This window comes from Halyomorpha halys, unplaced genomic scaffold (genome assembly GCF_000696795.3).
Source record: "Halyomorpha halys isolate HHAL.00 unplaced genomic scaffold, Hhal_1.1 Scaffold137.1, whole genome shotgun sequence".
Taxonomy (NCBI): domain Eukaryota; kingdom Metazoa; phylum Arthropoda; class Insecta; order Hemiptera; family Pentatomidae; genus Halyomorpha; species Halyomorpha halys.
The window spans coordinates 583778-608890 of NW_027110325.1; the positions used below are offsets into that span (position 1 = coordinate 583778).

Consider the following 25113-nt stretch of genomic DNA (forward strand, 5'->3'; position numbering starts at 1 on the left):
ATTTTTATTTATTTATTTTTTTTATTTTAGTATGTATCAGATTCATTCATCACTATTACCTATTGCCCACAACTGTGTGGCAGATTGTAATATCTATCAACAAATAAATCTTAATTAAAAAAAAAAAATATCGGGGTAATCTAATTCCATAATATATTTTGTTTAAATTAGAATTACATAATATCTACTGTATAAATCTTTTGATCCTTTAAAATTAATTTAATTAATGAATGGAATATGGTCCGGGTGCGCTCAAAAAAAATGAAATAGTAAATAATTATACTATTTTATTGAGCCAACGGTTCGCCCCACGTTGCAGGGCTTCGTCAGGGCTGTTTTGACGGGAGTCAAAGACAAAGTGACCCCTGAAACGTGGAGCGAAACGTTGGCTCAATAAAATAGTATAATTATTTACTATTTAATTTTTTTTTTACCGCACCCGGACCATATTCCATTCATCTATACACACGGTCAATCAATAATCTTATAGTAATTTAATTATTAGTAGAAATATGTACAATGTAACTTTTTTTTGGTTATTTCATTTTTTATCAAGTTTTAAAAAAAAATCAAAATTTAAAGCATCACTAGAGATGTAAAATATTTTTTTAAATTTTTTAATATTGTTAACTATAACTCTTCGAATGAAATATGTAAAAAAATAAATGAATACAAATAGCTATAACCTTTATATTGCTAATTTTTTTAGTACCATTTTTTCTTAATACTTTCTTTAATCCGAACTGGTGTAATAAAAAAGGTTTTTGAACAAACTCACAGGCAATAACATTATTGTTGGGACGCCTGTAGCTCAGTGGTTAAGACACAGTCTTACCAATTTGATGTCTATTGGCGGTGCCGGTTCGAATCCGGCCTGGGACGTTGACTTTTTTCATTGAGTGGCGGTCCCACAAAATGAAGAACTTTGACCACCCCCAACCATGGTTAGACAATATAAGACTCCAATGGGAGTCTTGGCCGAAATAGAAAAGAAAAAAAAAACGTTATTGTTTTCAAATAAAAGTAGACATATGTAAAGTTTATTTTTAACTTATTTTAACATTATATATACAAATTATTGCCAGTAACAGTTGACAGTTAACATATCTCATGCAAGTGTCTCATAATCGCAAAGGCATAGTTTTCCATCACGATAACGCCCGTCCTCACGTGTCTTTGCAGACCCGGCAGAAATTGTTGGAGTTTGGCCGGGATGTGATCTCCCATTCACCCTATTCACCAGGCCTTGCGTCAACAGATTTTCACTTATTTCGAACTCTTCAAAACTCTCTTAACGGGAAACACTTGAATTCGCTCGACAACTGCAAAACGCTCAAAGAGGAGTTCATTGCACAAAAATCTGAGAAGTTCTGGAAGGACGGAATTAAAAAATTACCTGAAAGATGGCAACATGTAATAGATCAAAATGGGTCATATATAATTGATTATAAATATCTACAAGTTTTTATTGAAATCATCAGAAAAAACGCTACGAACTTATTTCACAACCGAATAAATTGAATTAGAGTTTTTTTCATTGAATTCCACCAATACTCCAACAGCATTTCTCCTCTCTACAGCCATACAAATATAATTTAAGAATTCGCCTTTACAATCTCGGGGTCTACTGCCTTAACTTCATAGTACAAGAACCGGGAAGAAAAAAAAAGGCAGTTATTTCACCCCAATATCTTATTGCTTTAATGTAAACTATGTATAATTACTAGTAAAAATTGATAAGTACATTATTTATGAAATGTTTCTTTTTAAAAGGCTATAATCTCGAGAACTATTGGACGTAAATTTCTCTATTAGGGCTAATATTTCAGCAAATTTACCGTTCTTTTAGATTTTCTATTGTTTTGGTAGTTTTAAAGATATATAGCTCCGAATAAAAAATTAATTATTTTTAACGTTTTGCAACAGCCACCATTTTTTATTCCCCCTACCTATATTTGGCAGACTTACAGTTTTGACTAATAATTATACATAGTTTTCATTCAAGTATCAAAAATTGAGGTGAAATAACTGCTTTTTTTCTCCTCTTGGGCTCTTGTACTGTCAGAAGTATTTACCAGATTTTGCATATTTCACATCACCAATTTAAACAATATCGACCGATATACAAAGTACATCATCTATTGCGAGAAAACATTCATTAAAAAAAAAGTTGTGCTGGTAAAATACACCGCATTCTTATACCTAGTTAGACATATTATTTGAATTGTTATAATGTATAGGTATAATATTTTGGAGGAAGATAGTCCTAGTGGCGGTCAATAAAGGTATCTAAATAGTAGAAAACTATTTATTGTTAACCAACGTTTCGCTCAACATTGCAGGGCTTCATCAGAGCTGATAATTGGCAGCAGAACGTCACTCTTATTAGTCTTGACGAAGCCCTACAAAGTGGAGCGAAACGTTGGGTTTTTTGTTACCAGGACTTTGTTCCTCCAATCTACTTCATACGGTCAACTATCTTCATCCAATATTGGTATAATACAACAAATTTATATTACATAACAGCAATACATGATTTTTTTTTCATTATTTTCCTATTATATTTCATTTTTTTTCCATATATTCTTAATTTTTTTTTCCATTGTTGGGTATGTGACATTTTTTACAGTGGTTGCATAAAGATTCTTTACGACGACTTCAATTGCTAAAATGCCTCTTGAATCAATTTTAAATTTAATTAGACCCACCATTTCGAAGTTTAGCGATGGGAATTGCAGAGTTTGGCAGTTATCACAGTTTCAGGTAACCTTGGTAATCTGGTTAACAAACTTTAGACTAGAAACAAATCCCGAAGTTACAGAACAAACCTTTTTCCTAAACTCTTGAACAAACCTAAGTTATACAAAATTTAGTTTTAGCAGAGATTGGTGCAACCGGTCCTGAATACATAAGATAATAAATACCTATTATTAATTGATTGATAAAGCTAAAAATCGACAATGTCTAATTCACTAAAATTATTAATATCGGTCTTCGTATGCTGTAGATGTACAATTTTTTTTTTTTATTTATTTATTGATATTTACAACTGTATAAAAAATAAAACAAGCAAATTTGAAGTAAGATCGTAATGATATGATACAGTATGTAGAGAAACTACCCAGCAGTAGAACTCTAAAAACATTTTACAATGTAAGGTCACGAGGCCATCTTCTTTTCAGGCGCCTCGGAGGACTGCCAGGAATGGAAGAGGATGCAAGGTTAGAAACTAGTGGGTTTGGGTGGTTAGGGAGTTTATAATGGAAGAAATGATATCGGGTTCGGGCTATGTCGGTTACATAAGAAACATTTAGTTCTTTATGGATGGTTTTATTAGTAACAAAATAAGGAGCATGAAGGATTTTGGATTGTAAGGATTGAATACGAGAGGAATTCGAAGGTTGATTTACAATTAGGTTGTATTTCAAACAATTAAGACTCTTAGTAGTTTATAAAAATTTATTTCTAATAAAAAAAACTATTTAAAAAACTAAAAGGGAAAGGATGATTAAAATCATTCTCAGGACGAAACTCCCTACCATTTCAACAATGAAATAAAGGAGTTATTATTTAAAATAACAAATTGTAATAAATAATAATAAAACTTACTAAATTATATAATCTTTAAGTCAATACATACAGTTATTATAATCCCGATATTAATGAGTACATTAGAGCAAATGCATTAGCACCACCCACGATACGGACGCTTACGACACCCTCTCTCCCCCTCTATAGCGGACTGTGGTTGATAACCATCATTTGCATACCCTAATGATGGATCTGGTATCTTACCTTATTAGGTCATTGAGAGTGGTCCATATCAACGGCTGTGTTTAAATCTATTTTCGAGGAAATTTTAGTTAGAGGAAGCCGTGTGGCTCGATTGTTAAAAAACAAAAAATACGGGTTTTCACTTTGGCAATAAATTCTCTATAATAACTTCCTTAGATACTTTAATTTACATTAAGAGATAACTAATGGTTCGAATGGTATATTTTGATATTCAGCTAAGTAGTATAGAATAAATTTAAATAAAATGAAGATGGTGAAAAAAGTTATTTTTATTTTATTTTTTTTTTTTAGAAAACTCACAGGCAATGACGTTTTTGTTTTCAAATTAAAGTACACAAGAGTAAAGGCCATTTTAAACTTCCTGATCTATAGTTATATAAAAATTATTGATACTAACTAAATAGCAAAGAGATGGGAGGTGTTAAAATAAGAAGAAAAAATAGTTTTCAGCTATTTATTTGCTGACGTTTCGTCCAATTTTGCATGGCTAAACAATATAACATGGATATTGAATATTTTTACTCAATGTATCGGGGTAATCTAATTCCATAATATATTTTGTTTGAATTAGATTACATAATATCTACTGTATAAATCTTTTGATCCTTTAAAATTAATTTAATTAATGAATGGAATATGGTCCGGGTGCGGTCAAAAAAACTCAAATAGTAGATAATTATACTATATTATTGAGCCAACGTTTCGCCCCACGTTGCAGGGCTTCGTCAGGGCTGTTTTGATGGCAGACAAAGACAAAGTCACTTTGTCTTTGACTGCCGTTAAAACATCCTGAACCTAGGGAAACCTGATGAAGCCCTGCAACGTGGGGCGAAACGTTGGCTCAATAATATAGTATAATTATTTACTAACTTTTTTTGGATCACTGGAGATGTAAACAATTTTTTAAAACTTCTAACTATAACTCTTCGAATGAAATATGTAAAAAAAATAAATGAATGCAAATAGTTATTATCTTTATATTGTTAATTTTTTTAGTAATATTTTTTCTTAGTACATTTTTTAATCCGAACTGGTTTAAAAAAAGAAAGTTGCTTTTTTTTAAAAAACTCACAGGCAATAACATTGTTGTTTTCAAATAAAAGTACACATATTTAAAAGATATTTTAACATTATATATACAAATTATTGACAGTAACTGAATAAGAAGGTGATCGGGAGAGAGTTCAAAAAAAGAGAAAAAATATTTTTCAGCTATATATTTTCCGACGTTTCGTCCAACTTTGCAGAGCAAACAAGATACAATTCATAAGCAAGTTATTGTAATCATCGTGAAAATCGAAAGTGATAATTTTTAGTTTAAATATCGGGTAATCTAATTCCTATAAAAGTTTTTTTTAATATATTGTGTTGGAATTATAAATACATAATATCAAATGTCAAAATAATTTGATTCCTTAATCTAATTAATTGATTAAACTAACTAAATTAATTAATAGTAGAAATATGTATAATGTAATTTTTTTGGAAACTCATTTTTTTATTACTTTTTTTAAAAAAAAAAGTCATAAAAAGAGTATTTTTTTTTTTTTTTATCATTTCACCACATATAAATATACAATCTTATAATATTGGAAAAAGATAGTTGACCGTATGAAGTAGATTGTTGAAAAATAGTACGGGTGGTGGTCAATAAAAGTATCAAAATAGTAAAAGAAATCTCTTTATTGATAACCAACGTTTCGCCCCACTTCGTCAGGGCTGATAAGAATGATGCTGTTACCAACTATGTATCAGTTTTTACGGATTTAGTAAAATAGATGTATGTATAAGTCTATGTATCAGTTAGCAACAGAACACCATTATTATCAGCCCTGCAAAGTGTAGTGAAACGTTGCTTAACCATAAATAGTTTTCTTTTACTATGTTGATACCTTTATTGTCCACCACTCAGACTATTTTTCAACAATCTACTTCACACGGTCAACTATCTTCTTACAATATAAAATAATTTTATAATTAGAGAATGAAATGACAACTGAGTGAAGTTCCATTCTGTCATCTCTTCTTCAATCAGACAGCCCTGATGAAGCCCAATAAAGTGAGGCGAAACGTTGCTTAACCATAAATAGTTTTCTTTTACTATTTTGATACCTTTAACAAGTTAAATCATCACTAAGCGTTATTGTGGATGTAAACAAAAAAATGTGAACTGTAAACCTTCCAATGAAACGTGTAAAAAAAATAATAAATAAATACAAACAGTTATGTACAAGACATTGTTGTATGTTTTTGTATCATTTTTCCTAATTCTTTCTGTAATCGTACATCCCTTTGCAGGGAGATTAGTTCTATTATCCGTTATTACAGTGTTATTAAAGTTTCAATGAGAAAATATTCATAGGATGATGTAGGGAGCCAGATAAAAGAAATGGAACTCTGGAATCCGCGTGTGGTCCAGCTGACGCAGTTAGGAAATCATCCGTCCCCCAGCAAATGGGTCCACTTACGCTCTGATAGCGGAGAAATTTCAAAATACTTTTTGATTATATGAATTAATTATAAAATGACACCTAATTATTATCACACTGAATTAAATAGATGTATTACATCACTTAATTATTATAATATATTAATAAGCACAGCCTTCTCAGAAGACCTCGGTCATTATTTATCCATCATCATTTATCAATAATAATGCATGCATATAAAATGTATGAATAAAGTGGAATAAATAGATTATGATAATAAATTTTCTAATAATGCATACATTAATATATAAAATGAAAATATAATTTTTTTTTTTAGAAAGACCAAAGTCTGCATAGAAATTAAAAATAACAATAGCAAACAGCTCATATCAATATTGTGTAACATTTATGAATATATTTTTTTCAATTTCTTGAGACTGGTATTTATTTATTAAATAAATCAAATGGTATCCTTGTTTAGTCTCAACACTATTATATATCAATAGTCCAACGTTTCGGCCTTCTTCGACGATTCCATTAAACGATATTATAGCCACAAAATGATAATGAGGCTTCCAGTAAAGTAGGGAAAAACAATTTTTTTGCATGAAATATTAAATCATATTATTTTTTCTTTTGTGTGGACTGAAACCCTTTAACTCCATTATAAATTTTCTAACTTGATTTGTTTTAAGGATTCTTTTTTCCTCCAGTGTCCAATGTTCATATAATCTTTCATAATTCCTCTGTAATAATGAATGCCAAAACATACTCATAAATTTATTAAATAAATCAAATGATATCCTTGTATAGTCTCAACACTCTTTATTATATCAATAGTCCTACGTTTCAGCCAATTCAGCCATCCTCAAAGACAATCTTCAATATAAATTCTCACCTCACATCAAAAACATCCTATTTTTTTCAAACTTCAGTAATTTTTAAAAAAATTTAATTTTCGATTAATCAACACTATCACTATAATATAAACAAACTGAATTATAGTGATGAATAGAAAATTAAAAGTTTTAAAAATTATTGAAATTTGAAAAGAATAGGTAATTAAATATAAGCTTAGGTGAGCTTATTAATAATTAATATGATTCTCTATTAATTGACTTTTTCATTTTGAGTTATTATTAATAACCTGGGCAGAATAGCCTGCAAACCATTTTTATATTTTTGATGTGAGGTGAGAATTTATATTTGAAGATTGTCCTTGAGAAAGACCGATTTGGCCGAAACGTAGAACTATTGATATAATAAAGAGTGTTGATACTAAAAAAGGGTATCATTTGATTTATTTAATAAATTGATGAATATGTTTTGGCATTCATTATTACAGAGGAATTGTGAAAGATTATATGAACATTGGACACTGGAGAAAAAAGAATCCTTCAAATAAATTAAGTTAGAAAATTTATAATTTTTAATTTCTTTGATAAATGGAATTAAAGGGTTTCAGTCAATGCAAAAGAAAAAATAATATGAGGTGTAGATAGTTGACCGTAGATTACTGATTGGAGGGGTGCGGTCAGCAAAGAAACAACATAAATAAACAAAAAAATATTTATTTATGCCGACGTTTCGACCTGATTTTCAGGTCTTCATCAGGGCCATAAAAACAAAAAGACAACAACCATAATAATAATAAAAAGTTAATTAATATATATTAATCAACTTTTTTCTCTCTAAATGATAGTTGTTGTCATTTTGTTTTTATAGCCTGATGAAGACCTGAAAATCAGGTCGAAACGTCGGCATAAATAAATATTTTTTTGTTTATTTATGTTGTTTCTTTGCTGACCGCATCCCCCCGACCATCTTCTCCAATCAATTAAAAAATAATATGATCTAATTTTGGTGTAAAAAAATTTTTTTTTCTTACTTTACTGGAAAACTCATGAAAGTTTTATAATTTTGTGCTATAATATCGTTTAATGGAATCAGTAATTTTTTATTCTTTCTTCAGAAATAGACAAATCGACTGATTTTTAATAGACGTGAAAAAACGTATACTCTGGGTGACGTACCAAAAATTTTTAATTTTGTTCATATATTTTTTTTTCTTGCTTAGAATTTATTTTACTATTATATTACATTTGCATGTTTTAATAAATGAATAAAAAATCTCCTCTGTTGGCAAATTATACTCATGGATGTTATAAAAATCATGTTGACATCAGTTATTTATAAATTCTGTAGCTAATATAGTATATTAGTGTGATAGTAGCATGTTCAAAGGAGATTTGGTGAACGTTTCGAGCTAAATTCCTAAAGGTCATCAACATGCCTAGAAATCCCCTTGTACAGAGAAAGGACTAATTCCAAGCTTTGCGTAGGTCGTAGGCATCTCGAGTTATCCCACACACTAATTTGCAATCCTTTACAAATCTATAAACAAATCGATTCGGGTTACTGAATCCGAGCAGGCTATTACCTCCGTCTAACAAATGCTTAGAATCGATTCTCACTATCGATATTTATTAATCGCCCAGTATCGATATTTATAACAGGTTATAGCTGTGCCAGATCAGGAAACAATTAAAATGTTAATCCGTCCAGTGATAATTCCTCATGTTTGATATATCGTTTCAAGATGGAATTAAGGGATTATTTAAATTGGGCAAGTTCTCGGGCAGACGTTTCGTATCGCAGACAAATGATCCTGTTCCCATTAATAATTAAAAAATAGAACGGTCATAAACAATATGTCCAATTTGGTTGATTATTATAAATTCATAATAGATTAATTTTATAAAATTTGTCTGTACTAATATATATATATATATATTAGTACAGATATATAAAGGTCTCAATATATAAATGTATGTAAAAACACATAGTATCAAGCCATCGAATGGTTAACCCAGTGATTCCTAAGGACGCCGCGAAATATTAAATTATTAAAATAAAATATTACAGCTATGAAAAATAAAAATTAATGAAGAGTGTATCAGTGATTGTTTTCACTTGTTGCGCTAGTTTGAAACCTCCAATGAAATTAATTTGTCTTGAAATATAAAATCCATTTTTGTTGATCACCTAGCAGAGCTCAAAAACAAGTTCGGAAAATACTTGGAACGGATAATGATAAATTTACATGGATTTAAAACCCATTTAGAGCCAAGGCTCCATCAAAATTTATTTCTTTAGAAGAAGAATCTCTTAATGACTTGTCTTGCGATAGTATATTTTTTTTTTTAATAATTTATTTATTGTCATTTACAACTGTATATATACACATAAGTAAATCTGCTGTAAGTGATATTATGACATGATACAAACATGTGGAGAATCTACCCATTAATAGAACTCCAAAAACATTTCTAAAGGAGAAGATCTCGAGGCCATTTTCTTTTCAGGCGCCTAGGAGGATTATTAGGTAGTGAAGGAGAAGCCAGGTTAGAAACGAGTTGGTTTGGGTGGTTGGGAAGTTTATCATGGAAGGATTGGTATCTGGTTCTGGGCAAATCGGTAACAAATGGAACATTGAGGTCCTGATGGATGACTTGATTTGTGACAAAGTAAGGAGCATGAAGGATTTTGGACTGTAAGGATTGGATTCGAGAGGAATTAGATGCTTTAGTGGAGCCCCATAGCTCAATTCCGTATGTCCAGATAGGCCTTATAATAATCGATAATATTTTCAAGTTAAAATTTGTATCAGTGATTATTTTCCCTTGTTGCACCAGTTTGTAACTTCCAATGAAATTAATTTGTCTTCCAATATAATATCCATTCTTGTTGATCACCTAGTTTATAAACAAGTTTGGAAAATACTTTGAAGCAGATTTAAAACTCAATTAGAGCCAAGTATCCATTATAATTTACTTCTTTAGAAGAAGAATCTCTTATTGACTTGTCTTGCGATAATGCTTTAAAGTTAAAATTTGGTTGCATGGAACTCTGATTTTTGAATATCCGTTAAAGAGGAATATTCACTGCTTAGTGGTAAAGCTCTATTTGCAACATCCTATTTGTGCGAAGTTGGGTTTTCGGCAGTGGCGGTAATAAAAAGTAAATATCGCTCGAAAATTAACGACGAACAAGAAATGAGGGTGGCCAAATCAAATTTTATTCCGAGATTTGAGCGGTTGTGTAGTGAATATCAAGTAAAATATAAAATATTATTAATTTTTAATAATGTTATTCATAAATAAATAAACGTCCAATAAATTGTTTGTGAATTTAAATTCGTCTTTAATTTATTTTTTAACTAACCTAGTCACATAGTGGTTGTCCAGTTTGTATGGATATTACCGAAAGAATTGAAATTAGATATTTTATATTATCGCAAAGAAAGTCGTAATATTCTGTTTTTAATTTTTCGCTGTTAAATAGATAATTGCTTTTATGAAGGAAAGTTTTCCAATTTTTCAAAAAAAAAATTTAGAAAAAAATTCAATTTATTAAGGACGCCGCGGGAAAAAATCCAATTATTTAGGGAACCACTAACTGAAAAAGATTGGGAACCTCTAGGTTAAACCTTTGACAGTGGAGATTTTGTTGACAAAACCTATAGATTATTTTATATACTAAGATATTAATTAATAGGTTATTTATAGATTTGCTGAGATCAGTTTAAAAAAAATTTATGCTAAAGTTACTTTCTTCCAAGAAAGTTTTTTTTTTTTACATAATTTTTGGATGTTATTCAGTTAATGAATTTTTGTTGGTAGTTTATGATTAATTAATAAAATCATTATGAATCATTTTGATTAAATGTAGAATTTATAATAATTACTACTATCTTAGCCCATTAAAAAAAATACATAGATATCAGAGAAGATAATCCAATAAACAACTAAGGTCCGACCAATTATAACATAAATCGAGAATAAAACTCCCAACCGATATATCGTGATAATGACTATCGATAAAAACAAACGATTTTCGCGTTCAAGGAAACAGACTCCGACACGCAACTGTTTATTTTAATTTTCAACGCGTATGAATATTTTCAGATCGTAAAATAGTCCGGCGACTCCGATAATCGGCGGTAAACAGAGAAGACATCCCCTTGAAGCGGTCCAGATCACGCGATAGATTTTATTGAGCTCAAGTTTTGAGATCGTAATTCGCATCCAATAGCCATTAAAGTATCCGATCACTTAAATTGAATTTATGATTTTGTTAAGGACTCGTTAACGTTTTTCTCGGCTTTCATATCCTTGGTTTAATTTGAAGTATTGAATAATTGTTTTTCCGATATATCAGATTTTTTTTTAAATTATAATTTGGATTAAAATAAATCCCACCAAATCACTTTTACCCTTCGACGTAAGCCTCTTCCTCTACAATATCCTTTAATAATACCCCACTTATTCCTGTCGAACAGTTCCGTTATTTAGGACTACATCTCGACAAACGACTGACATGGAATCCTCATACAAGACTAAAAAGACAAGAAACTGCTCGTAGATTCCGACTATTGCAACATTTACTAGACAAACGGTCTAAATTGCCAATCCATTACAAAAGACTGATGTAGATAGATAGACTATTATAAGGCCTATCTGGACATACGGAGATGAGCTTTGGGGCTCCACTAAACCATCAAATTCCTCCAGAATCCAATCCTTGCAGTCCAAAATCCTTCGTAAAATCCTCAATGCTCCTTACTTTGTCACAAATCAAGTCATCCATCAGGACCTCAATATTCCATATGTTGCCGATTTGGCCAGAACCAGATACCGTTCCTTCCATAATAAACTTCTCAACCACCCAAATCCACTTGTTTCTAACCTGGCTTCTCCTTCATTACCTAATAATCCTCCTAGGCGTCTGAAAAGAAGATGGCCTCGAGATCTTCTCCTCTAGAAATGTTATTGGAGTTCTATCAGTGGGTAGATTCTCCACATGTTGTTATCATGTCACTATGTCACCTACAGCAAATTTACTTGTTGTAAATATGTGTATACAGTTGTAAATATCAATAAATAAATTATTAAAAAAAAAAATTATAATTTATAAAGCAAACTACTAATTTATAAGACTATACTCCGACCTATCTGGACCTATGGACTTGAACTTTGGATCATCGAACATCAAACGTATCCAATCCTTTCAATTTAAAATCCTTAGAACCATAGTTAATGCACCCTACTACGTTTCCAATAGAACACTACACCTACATATCGCTTTTGTCCTTGACCTCATACCAATCAAATTCTCAAAATTCCATATGAACCTTTCCAACCATCCTAATCCTTTGGTTCAAACCTTATCTAGTTCCACCCATCCCTACAGCCCACCTAGTAGGTTGAAACAGCAGTGGCCAAGAGACTTATTAAAATAAAAATGGACAATTGGAGTTCTTTAGCGCACTTGCTCAGCCTTCACTGGCTCATTCCCAGTGATGCGGCGAGAGGGATGCGCTGGGATCTTATGAGCTCTGCTCTACCCCTCACACGGGGGCACTCTATTTTTTATTTTCATACACATAGTTTCATTATGTTCATTTTGTTTAATATTCTGTTTGTATATATTTTAAGGGAGTTTTTTTTTCACTCATTTATTTATTTTATTTTATTTTAGTACGTATGAGATCATTCATCACTATTACCTATTGCCCACAACTGTGTGGCAGATTGTAATATCTATCAATAAATAAATAAAAAAAATATATAAAGCATGTTAATGATGATAAAAACATCTGATATTAATAATATATAATTGGTAAGAAGGAGAAATATATTAATCCTACCATTTAACTCCAAACAGAAACTAATAATTGCTTTTGATGCAAATTTTGTTTTGGCATGTGTCCCGGTTTTTCGTCGATCTTCGACTGTTTTCATACACAATTCACTTTTCATCACACATGATTATCCTTTCACACGCTTCAGTTACTACCGCTTATTAAGTTCATGAAGTATCCATAGATCTACCATTATTACTTAACTAATGATCTTCAATATCGAAAAATTGTCCATACACTCGTATACAGTTGTGCTGCAAGTCCATTAACTGTTTGGAAATGGTTTTCTTCCACAGTAAGTCTAAGTTCATCGTCGAAGATTACTGCTGGAGGTCTTCTTCTGGTTTGATTATCCAAATATGAGTCCAAACATTTTTTTAGCCACCGGTGAATGGTCCGTTCATATCGACACCCATTTTTTTTTAAGGCAATCCACAGTGAAACTGATGTTTGCCTAGTTATCTACAAGTGACTAACCTATTCTAACCATGAAGGGGAATCAAGTTTTTCATTTTGTGGGACTGCCAATGAAAAACGTCAACGCTCCCAAGCCGGTTTTGAACGGCGAATTTTTACTATAATGAAAACTATGTATAATTACTGGTCAAAACTGATGAGTCTGCCAAGTATAGGTAAGGGAAATAAACAGTAGCAGCTGTTCTAAAACCTTAACTTTAATTTTTCATTCTGAGCTCTATATCTTAAAAACTACCAACAACACTAGAAAATCTAAAAGAACATTATTTAAAGGAGAGTAAATTTGCTGAAATATGGGCCCTAATAGAGCTATTTACGTCCAATAGTTCTCGAGATATAGCTTTTTAAAAAGCAATATTTCTTAAAAATCTATTGAAAAACTAGTAGTTAGTTAATTTATTTTGAGAAATCTATATCTCAGGAACTATGTGACGTATAGATTATATAGTTAATAGAGTCTATTATCACTCAAATTATAGATAGTTTAACGTACTATAATGTAGTTCATGACTTTTTCCTTCGTAGGAATAGTAGTTTTCATGATATGGGCTAAAATAAATTGATTTATAGTAATTCGGACACAAGTCTGTCAGAACTCAAAATAAAGCTAGTTAAATTTACTATAAAATAGTTTATACCGTTTATCTTTGTAAGAGTAGTAGTTTTTATGATATTTGACAAACTAAATTAACAAACTGTTAATTTCTAGTTGTTTGTATAAAATGTTTGATTTTTGAGAAAAATATATCTCTAGATCCATAAGACGCACATACGTCTGCCTGCACTCAAAATAAATGAAATTTAACTTACTATAAAGTAGTTAATGTCACTTATCTTTGTAGGGATTGTAGTTTTTATGATATTCGCATATGAATATAAATTTGGAAAATGAAAATTTGTCCGAATAACTATAAATCGAATATTAGCAAATATCATGAAAACTACAACTCCTGAGACGATAAACGTAATAAACTTCTTTATAGCTCATTAAACTAGCTTTAATTTGAGTGCTAACAGACATCTGTACGTCTAATAGCTTTTGATATACAGATTTTTCAAAATAAATTCTTTATCTAGTGATCTTTCAGTACGTTCTGTACAACATTTTTATGTTGCTTTTCATAAAGCTATATCTCGAGAATTATTAAACGTAAATAGCTCTATTACAGCTTACAATTTAGCAAATGTACTCAACTTTAAATAATGTTCTCTTAGATTTTCTAGTGTTGTTGGTAGTTTTTAAGATATAGTGCTCCGAATGAAAAATTAATGATTTTTTTAAGGTTTTGAAATAGCCGCCATTTTTTATTCCCCCTACCTATACTTGGAAGACTCTTCAATTTTGACTAGAAATTATACCTAGTTTTCATTAAAGTAATCAAAAATTGGGGTGAGATAAATTGCCTTTTTTTTCTTCTCGGCTCTTGTACTATAAGCAATGTGTCATCAATTGTAATTATAATAAATATTATCAGAAAAATAGAGGATTAAAACGGCTCATTATGTGAAGGTAGACGTCATAAAAAAGTCCAATAATCCTACTTTAAATTTCTGAAATAATAAAAACGGTCATTTTATATGAATTTGCCCAATAAAAACTTCAGAAGAATTTTTTGTTTTAGTTTATTTGATTCCATATTTTTTTGTTTTTTATTTGTTTCGCAATAATTATATTGATTCAGTAACATATTTCGAATGACATTAAAACTGTTGAATGTGGAATGGGTTATTTACTGTAGAGCTGTTGGTAGTTTACGAGGTTTTTTGTTTCTCGAGCGAGCGGTGAAGATTACAGAGCGACATGAACTAGCTCGAACATTCCGCCGCCGCTTCTATTAACAACTTCCTGCCTCTTTACTTTGACATGCCTTCTTTATATTATTTCCCTTCTTGTCCAAAGACCTGTTTCACTCCTGACTTTAGGTTAGTATCCCTTGTTTAATCGATTGTCTTATGAATTGTAAATTAAGTTGTGCAGCCTGAATATTTTTATTTTATTCGAATATTTGTTTTTGTTTTTTTAATTTAAATATTGAATAATTTTTAATATGTTATTTGTTATTCTGAGCCTATTCAGTAATTGAATTATTTGTTATTCAGCAGTTACACTGAATCATCTGTTATTTCAACAAAATTAACATTTTAAGAAAAATTAATAAGTGGACCGTTTTCGATGAACTGAATTCAAATGGTCCGTCATCTATTTATTTATTTTTTGCGAAATTTTCGACCCACGATGTATCTATGTCTCCATCAGGGCTTTATGAATGAATATATATATAACACAAGCTGTCTTACTGTGTAAAAAAAACAAAACAGAAATAGTTATAGCTACTGAAATTTAAAAAAGTTTTAGCTATTATCATTAACATAATAATAATAATCTTTATTTATTCTTGGATTGATCCCCTTAGAATAATTTACAGGCGTCAAAATTAGGCTTTAGAGCCTTAGAGTAAGTTATAAAATAGAGATGAAATAACAAGATGTCATAAAATAAAATTATACAATGAATTTATGAACAAATAAACAACAATAATTAACAGAATATATAAAATAATGTTAAAACAAATAAAATAAAACCACTTGTCATATCATAAAACATAAGATGACTTCTGATAGTAAATAAAAAGAAAAAAAATCAAATACAATTAAACTAAAAAGTAATAAATGAAAATATATGATTTCTGTTTGTGTACATATTTACAATTATAAACGAAAATCTAAGACAGAAAATATATAAAGCTTTTTTGAAACTTTCAATTGTTATTCTTCCGGAATTGAGTGGACAGAAGGTAGTTGAAGATACGGGATTTGAAGATTGGAAGGGTATTAGAACTACGAATAAAGGAGGGAATAGAATTCCATAGGGAAAAGGAACGGATGAGGAAAGATCTACCTAAGGCTGCGGTTCGAAGGGCAGTTACATATAAGTCTGAAGGCCGTGAGCGGGTATTGCGGGAATGCACTGAGGACTTAAATTGAAGGATATCTGAGATGTACGATGGACGGCGGGATTGGATAACTTGATAGAGGAAGGAAGCATGGAAATATTTACGACATAAGGAGGGGTTAAGCCACTTCAACATAGTTACTAGTTTAACAACAGAAACTTTACTGTAAGATAGAAAATTAAAAAACAAGTAAAAAATAAATCTGTACTGCTACAAGCCATGAAGGGTCAGAAGTGCAATACTTTGTAAGCAAGTACTGTTACTAGGTCAACGGTTGTGCAAGGAGGTGATTTGGCCAAAATCACGCTCGACTTCCAGATTTTCCACAATTGACTCACTTTATGAGACCCAGGAGAACCGATCCCACAGGATTGACTCACGGCTACGGTAACAGAATATGTCACGCTGTTTTTCAGTTTCAGGCGCTTTGTAAATATCGCTTGATTAAATCGTACATCGACTAACCTACTGGCTTAAACTATCTTAAGTCTGTTCTTCCGTTTGTAACCAATTATTTCAAAAGTGATATAGGATCGCTTACTTATGGATGGTTACTTATTTGTTCTTCTTACTTCCTTTATTAAATAGATGAATAACAATATTAATATATATCTTAGTATATACATAAGTAATTGGTGCCCTTCCTTTGCCTCATGGCATTATAAGGAGTTGGGCTGGGTGACGATTACAATATTACAATATGGCCGAATGCTATAGAGCCATCTATGTATTTCTTTATAAATTCATCATTATTTATAAGTGTTGCTATTTAGATACCAGCTTACAATATTTTCTAATCAAACATATAACTGAACATTAGGAGAATTTCATTTATTGAATGAATGGATACGTAATGACTAGAGGAACTGAAAGACGAGCTAACAGAAACATGACAGAAGCCTAGAAACATCTTCACAAGCGGCTACTTCTGAATTCCCTCACGACCTCTGCAGCTAGTCCGAGAACCCGAGCTAGCCCTACTGCATACAGAATGCAGCCGATGGATATGCAGTCCATTCCAGCTACAGTCATAGGTGCACCTACAACGGCCTTCTATCTTAGCCTCAATTATAATAATCATTATTATAATTAATATCTTCACGTAACTGAGTTTGACGTCAAGGCATCAGTTTAAAACGTACAACGTTTAAATTGAACTGCAGCGTAGCATTGAGCTGTCAGACATTCGTTTGATTATAGTAAGCTATATTATTACCGAGGTACATTTGGAGTAAACAATAATGAAATGAAAAAATAAATTTATTCTGGTACAAGAGAACTCTAATAATAAATACATGGTTCACCCATTAGGATTAATTGTCTGCCAAACTATTTTTTTTTTTTTTTTTTTTTTTTTGATATTTACAACTGTATAAAAAAATACAACCAGTAAATTTGATCATAATGACATAATGATATGATACAGGATGTAGAGAAACTACCCAGTAGTAGAACTCTAAAAACAGTTTACAATATAAGGTCACGAGGCCATCTTCTTTTCAGGCGCCTCGGAGAATTGCCAGGAAAGGAAGAGGAAGCAAGGTTAGAAACGAGTGGGTTTGGGTGGTTAGGGAGTTACTGCCAAACTAGAAAGTTACAATAAACAGGATAAAATTACATTAATACATTAGGTTAATTATTTTTTTATATCTTTATTGAAATTTACAACTGTATATTACATAATACATTTAGTAAATATGATCTGAGTTAAAATGGAGTGTTACAGTAGAGCAACAACCCATTGGTAGCAGTCTAATGGCATTTTACATTAGCTAGTCTCGTGGCCATCTTCTTTTCTGGTGCCTCGGAGGATTGTCAGGAATGGAAGAGGATGTAAGGTTAGAAACTAGGAGGTTTGAGTGGTTAGAGAATTTCTAATGGAAGTAGAGATATCTGTTTAAGGCTAGATCGGTTACATAGAGAACATTAAGGTCTTTATGTATGATTTTATTTGTGACAAAGTAAGGAACATTGAGGATTTTGCGAAGGATTTCGGATTGCAAAGATTGGATACGAGTGGAATTTTTAGTGGAACCCCAAAGCTCAACTCCATATTTCCAGATTAGGTTAAATTAAAATTTATAATGTTAATCAAGGTATGGCTCAAGTAAGTCAAGGATTAGGTGTTGTTTAAAGAAAAGTGTGGATGAGGATTGACGAATGAAGATGGGGAGAGAAATCCAGAAGAAGGATGGGTGGGAGATCACATCCAAGCCAAACTCCAATAATGTCTGCTGGGTCTGCAAAGACACGTGAGGACGGGCGTTATCGTGATGGAAAACAATTCCTTTGCTATTAGATCGTGATGGAAAACTATTCCTTTGCGATTATGAGGCACTTGCATAAGATATGTTAAGCGTTTCTGCGATATTCCGGGTCGTAGAGTAAGGGTTGTCTGTGCACCAATGCTTGAATTACGTTTTCCAAGTCAATTTTTCCAGTTATGAACCGAGCAAACCACTTACGGACGGTGCTTTCTCCTAAGGCTTCATCGCCATACACACTGCAAATTGTGTTAAACGTCTGCACAGCGGATTTTCTTTTTCGGAAATAAAAATTCATTAAACTACGAAAATGAATTTCTTTCTCTTCCATTTTGAGTAAGAAAAATACCACTTAAAGATAAGGAATTTCGATTGAAGCCGATGCATAAGAGCACCTTCATTAATCCTTTTTTAGAATATGTAAATTGAAATATTGAAAAACGCTATGAACTTATTTTACAACCCAATAGAATACAAAACATATGAATAAAGAAACAATGAAGGCAATAAAGAGAAACTACGAGATGATTCACTTGTTGTGAATCAGCTAGTGTTCACATCATGCATGTAAGTGGCGTCATTCCTGTCTTAGTGGGTTACAGTCAGGTTGTAATCTGTTGATGAAGGTGAGTCCATGTCCGGAGATAAAATGAATTGCAGTATATTTTTTTTATTTTCGGCTGAAATACACGTTTTGTGGTCTCTAATACTAAATAACCAAGTCTCGAAAAATGGTATGTGGGTATGAACAGCCTAGCTTTAAAGAAAATTCGTAATTAAATCTGAAAATATTTAATTTTTTTTATTATCTTGTTCAAGACCGGTATTTTTATTAATATAATATAATTACGAAAATTATCCAATTTATCTTAACCTTATTTATTGAAACATATTACATGCATTAAAACATATGCTTCAATTTAGGACTTCGAAAACATTGCTCGAAATGACATTTTCCTCTAAAATGCACCGAAGTTTTATTGCTTCTGCAGAGAGGTCTGCAGAATAGGGGTATTCATGATCTTTAGTTCAACATGTTGAAGCCTGTTGGATGGAAAAACGCATGTTAAATGGAGAAATATTTCCTTCTTTCATCGATATAACATGTAATATGGTTGAGATTCTGTAATTAGGTCTCTAAAATGGAGAATGATGTCATGCAACAGACCAGCTGAGCTCGTCACCATTTTGTTTGTTATTTTGTTAAGTTACTTGCTCGTAGTTTGTGTTTGGCGTGTTAAAAGAAATAGATGACAGTAATAATACTGTTATAACAGTTGTCAATTAGCTCATCTTGATTCTCTTCCTCACAAGTTATCATATAAACAAGGCACTCAGTTGCCAAACATTCACACAACTTCCACTTTTCCCTTACTTCAGGCATGTTGTAATGAGTGATTTTAATTAAAACTTAGAAGTAAACAATAACAAGAAGTTTAGGAAGGAAAGGTTATAAAACAAGTTGCTCAAAAAATCCGCAAGGAGCTCTTATGCATTTAACATGACTTTAAATAGGGTTGCTCGCAATAATATAACATTTAGGATTATTTAACATGGTAAAACATTTTACATTTAACATTATTTCATGAATACCTCTGATATCTCCTGGTAGTCTATTTAAAATTGAGGTATTAATGTTTTTAACTTCATTTCGAGCAGTCAATATTGCTCTATTACTTGTCCGTTCCATTGTTATACCATCAAGATACATTTATTCGATAACATCTTCATATCAAAGTTCACTTGGAATTTATAAGTGCTTAATTTCGTTGTCTCTAATTTCCAGCAGTCAGTTAGAAAACTGCATTGTCTCACCTTCAGCAATCATACTTCTTTTCAATTTCATTTGTGCAAATTGTGGCTACAGCTCATGTTTTTTTTTAAAAATGCATCCAGAAATTGTTTTTTCCCACCTTTCTTCAATATTGGTAGAACATGTCGAAAATAGATAAAGTCTCGATGATTTGAGGCAGATAATCTTTTTCATTTTTTTTTTCGCAAAATGTTCTTAATTAGTTTAAATCAATTTTTTACTAGCCATTTTACTATTCAACTTAATATGTAAAATAAAATATATCACGTTAATCACTATAAACATTCTCAAATAGTAGGGAGTATAAAAAGTTTTTATCATTACAATTATATAATTTTATATCAAAACAACATTTACAACTGTATATTATATAATACATTCAGTAAATTTGATCTTAGTTAAAATAGAGTGTTACAGGCGTGTAGAAAAACTACCCATTGGTATCACTCTAATGACGTTTTACATTAGCAGGTCTCGTAGCCATCTTCTTTTCAGGCGCCTCGGAGGATTGTCAGGGATGGAAGAGGATGCAAGGCCAGAAACTAGAGGGTTTGAGTGGTTAGAGAGTTTATAATGGAAGGAGTGATATCTGGTTCGGGCTAGATCGATTACATATGGAACTTTAAGGTCTTTATGTATGATTTTATTAGTGACAAAGTAAGGAGCATTGAGGATTTTACAAAGGATTGGATACGAGAGGAATTCGAAGGTTTAGTAGAGCACCAAAGCTCAACTCCATATGTCTAGATAGACCTAAGTTTAGACCGTTTGTCCAGTAAGTGCTGTAATAGTCGAAATCGACGTGCAGCTTCCTGTCTTTTCATTGTTGTTTGAGGATTCCAGGTTAATCATTAGTCCAAATGTAGTCCAAGGTAGTGGATCTGTTCGACTATATTCGAGGGGTAAGAGTAACATCATTAAATGAAACTGTAGAGCAGTCGATATTATTGATATTTAAAAATAAAAAAATGAATCCCATAAAAAAAAAATTGTTTAAAATAAAAATATTTACAATAAAATTGTGCATTAATTCTTAATCGGTTTTAGAGGACACTACCTAAAAGCAAAGGTTCTTCAATATCCTGTTACCGGTGTAATAATTTAATCAAAAAATAAAAAAGTGATTTAGGGAGATGTGAAGTCTCGATATATTTCGATACCTTCTCCAGGTAATAATCCTCAATAGAATTTTAATTATTTTATTTTTAGTAGAAAACATTTTTTTTTTCTATTGAACTAAACCAGAGTTGAATAAATACTGGCAAGTAAATGAAAAAAAAATTCAGTAACTAACTTCTAACTTTGAGGATATTGACACTTTTTAAATTCTGGAATCGTTCTGTAAAGATCTAAGTTGAACAGACTGACATTCAAGATTGACATTCTTAGTCATTCTATAAATTAGTTTCAAGAAGACTGGCCTAATGTGACGATTCGCTACAACTGCCAGTCAACGTCCCTTCCTCTGAGTAGTGACAGGTGGTGGTGGACCGTACTCCTGACAGTTCCAGGACAATCCCGAAGGCTGTCCCCCTTCGGAGTACCCAGAGGTGTGCCTTGCATAAACATGACCGGAGCCCATTCACTGTCAAGCGATCATTCACACTGTTCTACACCGTGTGGTCCCCCGTTGAGAATACTCAGCTACAGGCTCAAAATAAGACAAGAGGATTCGAAAAGCTCTAAATCGGACAAAGGGCTTTTATTATGTACAGAAAGTAATTATGGTTTATTAATATGATTTAACATTAATAGGAATATTGAAATCATCATTATTAATATTATTTCAACAATACGATGGATTGAGGTTTTTCCCTGTTTGGGTGGCATTGGTTTATTCCCTTCAACCAAAAATTAATTCACTGTATTCTATTAATAATCTTAAAAAAATTTCTTGTGACTGGTATTTTTTTTTTTTTTAAATAAATAATTTAATTTCTATCCATTTTAGTCTCAAAACCTTTTATTTCTCTTATAAGTCCGAAGTTTCGGCCAATACGGCCATCTTCAGGGACAATCTACTACAAAACAGCTTTTATTACATGTATGATCCTCAAACATTTCAAAATACTTAATATTATTTATAATTTATCTTGCCTTAATTCTGCCCAGGTCAAAACAACAATTTCTATGAAACATTAAAACATTAGATAAAACATATTTTTTTGTTAATAAGTATATCCCACATATCTTTAATTACCTAATTAGTCAATATTCACATTAAAACCAAAATTAAAATTCATTTATCACAGTCACTCACTATTCGTTAAAACTTTATCACAACAATGCTTGTAACCTTCCTCCACTCAGTTCAAGAATTTAAACTTATTTATTATAACTACACTTTTGTCAATTTTCCTCTTTATTTCATTAGTAAAATTCCTATCAAGGCTAATTATAATTATATACATTCAATTTATCCTATATTATTCAGAAATTAATTTTACTTAGTGTTGGTTTAAATTTCATAGAAATTGTTGTTTTGACCTGGGCAGAATAGCCTGTATGGAGTTAGAGTTTTTAAATCATATAATTTCAAAATTGTATTAAGGTAAGATAAATTATAAATAATAATGTTAAGTATTTTGAAATGTTTGTAGGATCATACATGTAATAAAAGCTGTTTTGTAGTAGATTGTCCCTGAGGATTGGCCTGATTGGCCGAAACGTCGGACTTATAAGAAAAATCACGGTATTCTGTTAAATCTCTTCCCAACCCCTTTGTTGCTGCTATTACTTATTAAGTTTAATTTGGGTTTTGATGTGAATATTGACTAATTAGATAATTAAACATATGTGGGATATACTTATTAACAAAAAAATATGTTTTATCTAATGTTTTAATGTTTCATAGAAATTGTTGTTTTGACCTGGGCAGAATTAAGGCAAGATAAATTATAAATAATAATGTTAAGTATTTTGAAATGTTTGAGGATCATACATGTAATAAAAGCTGTTTTGTGGTAGATTGTCCCTGAGGATGGCCGGATTGGCCGAAACGTCGGACTTGTAAGAGAAATAAAATGTGTTGAGACTAAAATGGATAGAAATTAAGATTATTTATTTAAAAAAAAAAAAATACCAGTCACAAGAAATTGTTTAAGATTATTAATAGAATACAGTGAATTAATTTTTGGTTGAAGGGAATAAACCAATGCCACCCAAACAGGAAAAAACCTCAATTCATCTTATTATTGAAATAATATTAATAATGATGATTTCAATTAATTTTCAATACACTAGACTCCAATTTTTGAAAAGTCCATGTTTATTGAATCTGCAAAAAAAAAATACTGTGTTTTAGTTCGTTGTAATGTTGTATTGTATTAAGGTAATACAGTAGGCAGTAGGAATTCACCTATGTATACTTATTTATATCTATGCTTTCATTGTCATGCAATTACTAACACCAAATGGGCCAACCTCCATGGCTATAAGATGTATATATTAGCCAATAAACTATCTGCCTATCTATCTATCTATCTATCTATCTATCTATCTATCTATATATATATATATATTTAGTTAAGAGCCTACCGACTTTAGAAGAGGAGAGCTGAGGAGGGAACCAGTGGGCGGGAACACCCACGCTCGCTCTTCTTCCTGCGCATTCCTGAGTCCCGCCTAATGTTTTTATTTGTTGGGAGCTAATATCGATACCGGATCGTCCAGCTTTTTCTCCTTAGGAATGGCTCATTACCTACCGACCCCGCCGATAAATAACTAATATTCTTCCCTCTTTTGTATTTATTGAGTCACATGACCATTCGCCTCAGCTCGTCATTTTTCTTTACAATGTTTTCGCAATCCAAAATAAATTATTTCATTTAGTTATGACCACCGTAACAGAACAATGTCTCTACCATTTGCAATTTATGATCAGCCTGTCATGTTTAGGGAGATAATAAATATTTGTTGACCTTATTGTTTTGTTTTTTGAAAATTGTTCATCATACTATAACACAGCAGAGACCACATAGCTACAATGTTTATCTCAACAACAATAACATATCTCCTTTTAAAATATTGTAAAACATAAATAGAATTCTTTAAAGGCCTGAAATCCACAAGTATGAAGAGTCTTCTTTCAAAAGTTATCTTTCACTTCTCAAAAGTTTTTTTTTTTACAAATTAAAATTCCTCAATAAAATTTATTCATTTTATTTCAAAATTTAAAGTTCACATTGTCAAATAGCTGTTGCACCGGGCGCTCCCTTAGAGAGTCGGGGGTGTAGTCCTTTGTAAAGCAATGTTACTAGACCAACAGTTGTGCAAGGAGTTGATTCGATTAGAATCAGACGCGACCACCATATTTTTTCTCAATTAAGAGTACCCACTTCAGGAGGGCCCCGAACCCACAGGATTGAATCTCAAGAACAGTAACGTAATAAATAATTGTCAGTCACAGCCGGATTCGAACCAAGACCCTTGGAGTTAGTAACAATAGGGGTATTCATGATCTTTAGTTCAACATGTTAAAGCGTGTTAAATGGAAAAACTCATGTTAAATCGAAAAATATTGCCTTCTTTTACCGTGGTAAAACCAAATAACATTTAACATGGCTGAGAGTCTGTTACTTGGTCTGTTAAATGGAGAATGACGTCACACAATAGACCAGTAGAGATCGCTGCCATTTTTCGTTGTGACAGCTCAGTTCTTTCGTGTGTTTGTGGTATT

The 25113-nt window shown here is 31.4% G+C and overlaps 1 protein-coding gene across 2 annotated transcripts in view; it reads left to right on the top strand.

The window, feature by feature from the left end:
* Positions 1-25113, top strand: part of LOC106678390 (uncharacterized) — a 256842-nt gene that overhangs the window by 221239 nt on the left and 10490 nt on the right. The window lies entirely within an intron of this gene.